Source organism: Spinacia oleracea, chromosome 4, assembly GCF_020520425.1.
Source record: "Spinacia oleracea cultivar Varoflay chromosome 4, BTI_SOV_V1, whole genome shotgun sequence".
In the NCBI taxonomy this organism is placed as follows: domain Eukaryota; kingdom Viridiplantae; phylum Streptophyta; class Magnoliopsida; order Caryophyllales; family Amaranthaceae; genus Spinacia; species Spinacia oleracea.
Window position 1 is genome coordinate 128011953 of NC_079490.1, and position 8813 is coordinate 128020765.

The following is an 8813-nucleotide window of genomic DNA, read 5'->3' on the forward strand; positions in this document are numbered from 1 at the left end:
GATTGCAGGTATAATGTTGATGACGTCCGCCGACACTGTCGATGACGTCCGACAACATTGTTGATGATGATTGACGACACTGTCAATGACGAAAATACCGGCTTGGATTACATTAAGAAGCTTATCAACATCAACAAAAAGTATAACAGAGAGAGACGGAAAACTCATTCAAAAAAAGCTGGAAACACGACATACGCAAAACCGTATCATCTACAAACTCTTACACTCTTTTTCATTACACAAATCACTGCTCCCATGTTTCAATTCTATTTTTTATTTGTATATACAACACTAACGAGGAAACAGGGATAACATCAAAAAATGTAACCACATAGGCAATAGCCTACCATCTTAAACGCAATAACACACAAAGGTGAACAGATGAACGACTTCATGTGGTCAACATGGATCGACAACATACCCGACAAATGTAAACTATTCTACGACATACTCAGGAAAAACGAGAAGTTCAACTGGACCGAACAACACGAAGTCACACTACAACAATACCTCTCTAAGCCACCATGACTCTCATAACCTAGGGATAAGGAAGAGATGCAGTTGTATCACGCAGTCACAGAGCCGACTATCAGCGTAGTCCTTGCACGAGATGAAGAAAGTAAGCAACTACCAGTCTACTACATCACTAAGTCGTTACTTAGCTAGGAAACAAGGTACTCACATCTCGAAAAACTTGTACTTGCATTGTTTGTAGCATCTGCTAAATTACGTCCATATTTTGAATGTCGTCCAATTATTGTGAGAACTAACTATCCCATGAAGTCGATAATGAGGAAACCCGAATTATCTGGCAGTATGACCACATGGGGCATACAACTAGGATGTTACGACATCAAGTACGAACCCCGTACAACGATCAACTCACAGGGTCTTACAGATTTTATGGCTTACTTCAGCCCAAGTATGCAACCTGAAGTCGACCATGAAGTCAACATGTTGTTAGACGCCACTACCCCACCAACACGGACTTTGTTCACTTATGGATCTTCCAACATACGGGGGACAGGGCTAGGACTTGTGTTAAATTCGCCACAAGGGGACATGATAGTACAATCTATCTGCTGCGAGTTTAAAGCTACCAACAACGAAGCGGAGTACGAGGCCCTGATCTTAGGATTGACGCTAGCTCGCGACATTCACATTCGATGACTTGAGGTACGTTGTGATTCATTATTGATTATTAGTCAAATTAATGGTTCTTATGCAGCAAAAGATTCCAAGATGCAAGCCTACCTCGAGACAGCCAAGGCACTTGTCAAAAATTTTAATTTGTGCAACCTCCAGCAAATCCCAAGAGACCAAAAAGCTGACGCACTAGCAAACCTAACATCAACACAACCAGACTATCTGCAGTTCCTATTATCCACCTCATGCACCCAACCATCACAAAAGAGACCTTCTCAATCAATGAACAACCTTCCACAAGTCAATCACCAACTCCCACATCATGGAGAGACCCATATATCCATTGGCTCAAACACCAACCAACACATGATACTATGGTCCGACAGGACGACACCCAAAACAGCAACCAACCACACTCCATTTTCATTACTGTTCGGATGTGAAGTTGCGATCCCACCTGAAGTCGAGATTCCAACAACACGATATGAAATCATGACGGAGGACATAAACAACTCGGAGTTGGCTCACGACATTGACACACTCGAAGAACTTAGGGAAGCTGCCAAGGATAGAATGGCGTCATGCCAACAACATATTGCAAGAAGTTACAACAAGAATGTACAAGTTAAGTATTTCAGCAAGGCGACTAGGGGTTAAGGAAAGTCTTCCCCAACACCAAAGGTCCGTGACATGGAAAGTTGGCTCCAACATGGGAAATCCCTTATCGTGTCGAAAGACGAACATGTCATGGTGCATAAGAACTGGCAGAAAGAGATGGAAAATCAATACTGAGAAGCTGGAACGCGACACACTTAAAGTTGTATCATTTCTAGTCTCTAACTCATTGTGTACAAGTATGTTTTCTTTTTTTCAAACACCCCACTTGCAGAGATGGACAGGTCACTGTTGCTGTAATCAAACCGACGACTCCGAGACGGGGGACAACACGATCCCGTCGCAATCACTACGCAGAGGATAACATGCATGTAAGCCGATTCCCAAACCAGCTAAGTAACCCGACAACTCGATCCTCTCTTTTCTTATTTGTCCATTTTCTTACCATTACTGACTAAAGCATCGGAGGACCGTTGGCACACCCAACGGCCAACCTTGACGCCTCTGACCCGTCTTGTAGAACACACAATCTTGAAGAACCAACCTGGGACAACTTAAAGACGCGTACATACATTACACAAATCTTGACAACATGATCTCGTCAACACATCCCGACATTGTCTTAATAGATAAGGAATTTGGTGCAAGTTAACAAGACGAGTGTAGTACTCAAAGCGGGGATGACAAAAAGAACATGTAATGGAAAACACAGAGTGCCTGGAATATTTTCTTACCACTTTGTTTCGACGTCTTACAAATTACAAAGTTACACTTATATTTACAAATTACAATTTACATTTGCAACGTTACATCTTGCCCATTACATATTACAAACTATAAGTTACATTGTACATCTTACAGTTTACATCTCTACAGAAATACAGGATCATATTTCCTACACCTTACATTTTGCAAGTTAACACATCTGTTTGACATCACAACATCCGTTGAGCTGAAGTCGTCAGAACATGGTCAAGTGTCGAGAAACCTGCAAAAAAGACAGCAATCCAGCAACAAACAATCAAACACACCAAAACCCACATATGCCACACACAATCAATACCTGAAATCCACAAAATATTTCAACAGACCTGTTCCCTAAAAACAAGCCAAAACCAGACTGCCGCCCAAGGTGAAACACAACCACAATATTTTTTGACCACCTATGGGTCGTCCAAAACCAAACCAAAGAATTCTTTACAGTACCTACAAACACTTATATTTAAAATTTTATCAGGAGGGACTACTCCAAAGGATCTTCCGAGCCTGCATTTCCTGGTGTCGGCTCGACTTTGGCGTTGGGACTAGTTGCAGTTGCGCCTTCCTCAACGTCTTCCTCCTCACTCTCGGCACCGGGGGGGGGACATACTCCTCGGGAAATGCAGTGTTGAACTGGGCAATGTCTTCCTTTAGAGTCCAAACCATCCTGCTTGCCATCCAAAATAATCCTTCATCAAACTCAGGTTGAACATCAAAGTCGACATTCTCTGTTTGTTAACCATCACCTGGTACCGTCTCGACGTTGGTGTTGGGACTTGTGGCAGTTGCGCGTACCTCAACATCATGATCGTCATCCTCGACACCAGGGGCGATATACTCATCAGGGGATGCTCGACGAAAGTCGTTGATGCTTGAGGGGTCCAACCATTATGCTTCCTATCCAAGATTTCCTTCATCAAGTCAGACCTGGTCTTCCACATGTAATAACCGACACACTCCCAATTTTTCTTCTTGGCATGTCCAGCGACGCCTTCAACTCGGCATTTTCAGCAGACAACACCTCCATATCGTCATCCAGAGTTACAACATCAACTGACGACTTCAGCTCGTCAACCTCTAGCGGGACGACCTACCAGCCCTTATAAAAACTCCAACCATGGACGACTCAGTCTCGTCACCCCATATCTTCTACTTATTTATTTTAAATTACATACTACCCCATATCTCAAGATCGGTCGGCATTCTTATTGTCTTCATTACATCTTGCCGGTTGGTAAGAAGCCGGGAAGTTATTTTCCTTCCTTTTTGAAGATTAAACCCATTCTCTCCTTTGAGCTTCTCGAAAGAATTCCAAAATGGGTTTGGGGATAATTGTTTGGGCGGAAAAATACCCTACTCGTGACGTGGCAAGGTGGACCATTCAAATGGTCATATGGAAGCCATCAAAACAACATTGAAAGCAAAGCAGAAATCAAGGGAAGGTTACAATCATTAAATGCAAAGCTGAAATCAAGGGAAGCTTACAATCATTGAAGGATATGGGGGTTACATGCTTTAACTCCTTGGTTTAATGACGATTTTTATGATTCAAATCAATGAGTCGTGTATAAGTAGGAGTGTTAGGCTCATTTTATGTATTCCATTCACACTTCATAATAATATACTACCCTCTCCCTCTTTCCGTAAGAATTTTCCACCTTTTTCCCATCATATTTATATTATCTTGCTCATTCGGATTGTTAGCACCCCCTCCCTCCGATGAATTCAACCCTAGGAAGAATTTATCCAAAACAAAGACCCATTTGCTTGCGGTAGGTGTAAACCCATCCGGAAAATCAACAAGATCTCAAACTTGATTTTCAGACATGGAGTCTATTTTAGATTTCATGGCCTCTAACCATTTTGTGGAGCTTGGGTTCGTCATAGTTTGCTTGTAGGACATAGGTCCATCACTATCAAATATGAGAACTTCTAAGTTTTCAGTCAAGAGGACACATGACCATCTATCTGGCTGAACCTTAGTTCTATGTGATCTACGAGGGGAAACAACGTCTTGAGGAACTACTCCCACTGGCTCTTCTGAAGGCCTTAGAGGTTCTTCACCTTGAACTTAAAGAGTTCTTGGTTCGTTGTTCGTCTCGAATCCCTTCGAGGTCTATTATTCTCCCACTTGTCAATTTAGAAATATGATTTCTTTCCAAAGAGACACCGTCACGAGCAACGAATACTTTGTTCTCTGACTTGTTGTAGAAGTAATACCCCTTAGTTTCTTTTTGATACCCTACAAAGAATCATTTTTCAGATTTTGGTGCATGCTTGTCCAAAATCAATCGCCTGACATATGCTTCGCAACCCCAAATATTTAGAAAAGACAACTTTGGAAGTTTCCCAGTCCATAAATCATATGAAGTCTCTTCAACAGCTTTTGACGTAGCACGATTCAATGTGAGTACTGCTGTTTGCAACACATGTCCCCAAAATTGTAAAGGAAGTTCGGCATGACCCATCATTGACCTGACCATATCTAGTTAGGTCCTGTTTCTCCGTTCCGACACTCCATTCCATTGAGGTGTCTCCGGAGCAGTCAATTCAGAAAGAATACCGTATTTTTTTAGATGGTCATCAAACTCGTGGCTAAGATATTCACCTCCTTGATCTGATCTTAGAGCTTTAATTTTCTTGCCATGTTTATACTCTACTTCATTTTGAAATTCTCAGAATTTCTCAAACGATTCAGACTTGTGTTTCATCAAGTAAATATAGCCATATCTACTGAAATCGTCAGTAAACGTTATGAAATAGCTGAAATCACCTCTAGATTTCTTACTCATAGGCCCATATACGTCCGTATGTATTAGCCCTAGTAGTCCGCTTGCTCTAAGTTGAATGATTTTTGAATGCCCTTCGTTTGAATTCTTTCCATGCGTTTTGTGGTTATATGGCCTAGTCGACAATGCCCCATATATGTGAGATCCGAATCACCAGTTTTAGCCTTTTGGTATTTATGTTATAGATTTGTTTGCTTGTATCTAGCACATATAGACCATTTTCTTGTTGTGCTGAACCATAAAATATTCCATTTAAAGAAAAAGAACAACTATTGTCTTTAAATTGAAAACTAAAACCTTTAGAATCCAAACTTGAAATGGAAATTATGTTTCAGTGATACTAGGAACGTAGTAACAATTTTCTAGTTCAAAAACAAAACACTAGGAAAAGATATAATATAAGATTCTACGGCTAATGCATCAATTCGTGCTCCATTTCCCATACGTAGATCCATCTCGCCTTTATCAAGCTTTCTACTTCTCCTTAGTCCATGTGAACTGGAACATAAGTGTGAGCCACAACCAGTATCTAATATCCAAGAAGTAGAATTTTCAAGATTACAATGTATAAGATACATAATTGAAGGACAAGCAACGTTCCCATTATTCTCATCTTCCTTTCTCTTCAAGAAATCCATCTTCTAATGCCCCTTCTTCTTGCAGTAGAAGCATTTAGAGTCGGCAGGAGAACGAGTCACCTTCCTCTGTCTACCAAAACTTGTGCCGTTGGACTTAGGTGTGGGCGTAGCCTTGCCCTTACCCTTCTTGCCCTTTCCCTTGACATATTTCTTGAAGCCCTTGCCCTTACGCACCATATTATATTTCTTGAAGCCCTTGCCCGTCTTTTCAGCAGTTTTCAGCATACCGCAAAGCTCAGTAAGAATTTTCTCCATATTGTTCATGTTGTAATTCAACTTGAACATATTATATCCACTATGAAGTGAGTGGAGAATGATGTCAATGGCCATATCATTAGAGACATAAAAATTTAGAGCCCTCATGTTCTCAAACAATCCAATCATCTTAAGAACGTGCGCGCTCATTGGTTCTCCTTTCTCGAGCTTTGTCTCAAGGATCAACCTCCGAGTTTCGAATCTTTCGATTCTGGTCTGGTCATGAAACATGTTCTTCAACTCCGAGATGATTTGATAAGCATCGGAGTTGATGAACGTTTTCCGAAGTTCAGGATTCATGGATGCAAGCATCACACATTTGACATCCCTGTTGGTCTGGATCCAACGGTTAAGGGCAGCTTGAGTTACCTCTGGCCCATCGGCTTTCGGTAACTCTTTCTCAAGGACGTACTTATTTTACTCATGCATTAGAACTATTTACAAGTTCCTTTGCCAATCGAGGAAGTTATTGCCATTCAACTTCTCTTTATCGAGAATCGAACGCAAATTGAATGAGTTGTTATTGTTTGCGGCCATTAATTACTAAATTGCAATGAATAACCATTCATAATCCTTTAATAACTTTGAAATAAAATCAATCATGCAATCAATAAAGCTATTAAACATTTCATTCATGCAAAATACAACATGGTCCATAATGAATGAAACGATTCCAAGACCCTAAAAGTCCTCAATTCTTAAGCATGCTTTGGCTTGTCTTAAGTCTTTTAAGATTCTAGGTTAGAAAAACCAATTGCTAGTAATCTCCAAACTACTCTTTGTTAATAAATTATAGTATAATTTATCCCATTACCACAACATATGCTAATATTGTTTGAGTTAAAACCACGATCAACATGTTCCTTTGGGATACCTTACCATCTAAGTATTCTAAAATAGCACCTCTCTTTGGCGGAAACCTACTATCTTAGGTCCTTAGATTTTTGTCAGTGCTTGATCTGGAAGGCAATTATAAACTCAATATTACTTTGGACCTAGTTGTTTTTATGTTGGTTTGATTATTTAGTGAACTAAATTTAATCAAACATACAAACAACGCATTCATGCATACTATACATTCAACCATATATAAAAGCATAAATTATTTTAGTGAACTAGTATGACCCAAAAACTTGGTCTTGAAGAATCCAATTTTCCCTTCACCTTGTTAGCTTTGCATCGTCTTGAATTCCATTCATAAGCTAATTTAAAATTCTAAATAATCTTGAAGAACTTGAACCTAATAATTTAATTATTACATCAAAACTTCAATGGTACGCAAACCATATTTAAAACTTTACATTCAAAGATAAAACGATACACATACCTTATTTAACTATCCTAGATTGGCCATACTAGTCTCCTTCAATACATGCAATATATAAAATAATATATATGCATTCATCCATTTGTGTCCTAAAATGAATGACCCAAGTAAAATATGCAAATATTTACATGATTTATTAAAATCACGTTCATGTAAACGCGTCCTAAAAGATTAATCAATTCCGAATTATTAATTCTTATAATTATTCTAATCAAAAAATGATTTAATTAAAATAAGGGTGCCCTACAAAAAATAATTAAAAATAATTATTTTAAATAATTTCATTTAAACAGCTCCCACTTAAACCAATATTTAATTTGGACCTTTGTAGGGGGTTTTTTCGTACTTTCTTTTCCCTATGAGGATTGGAGCTTTTTATGTTTTTGGATTTCGAAGGAGTCGCCACCAAACAATTTTAAGGGCCCCGTTTGGAAAGACCAAAGTTGACTCTTTAGTGGATAAGGCATTGAATCTTAGAAACGGATGGGTGAGATCCGGGCAAGGGAACAAAATGCTTATTCCGCGAGCCTTAAAAATTGTATTCGAGTGCATGGCAAAGAGCATTTTCGTATAACCCTAGTCCTGACACTATGTGGGTTTGAACTTGGAATTTTAGCACATAGAATTTATACTTGTATTGTGACCACTTCGCTTTAATGTTAATTTAAGGGAACCTAAGAACGGTTTGTCCAAGAAATTATCTTTGTTAAGCGTGGTGTAACTTTGCATTTTTTTTATTTAGCATGTGAGGTGATGAAATAAAAAAAAAGTAAGGAAACACCACAATAAAAAAAGGAATTATTGAAAGTTCGTACAAAACCACATCATCTCAAAGTGAGATGAGTAAAGAATGCGGAATTGAAGTAGTAAATAAAGGTGCAAAATTGAAGTGCGATGTTGAAAGGCATTATTGAAATTGCGGTATTGAAGTGCATAATTGAAAAGGTGCGATATTGAAATTGAACTATTGTATTTGAGATCCGAACGCCAAACGACTACTTAATAATAAGTGCGTCCGACACGTATTCAAGTCTAAAAATCTCAACTTTAGGATAAGTTGCTCATCGAAAAGTGTCTTAGATTTTGTACATAGAAATTGAACTTGAAATATTGAATCTTGAATATTGAACTTGAATATTGAACTTAGGAGTCTTGAATCTCAAAGATTAGACCTGTTAATGTTAAAAAGGTTTCATCTTTGATGTGCTCCATAACTTGAAATGATTCTAGTTTAAGGAAGTGATTACAAACAACCTTAAACATCATAGAATCTTGAAAATGAAA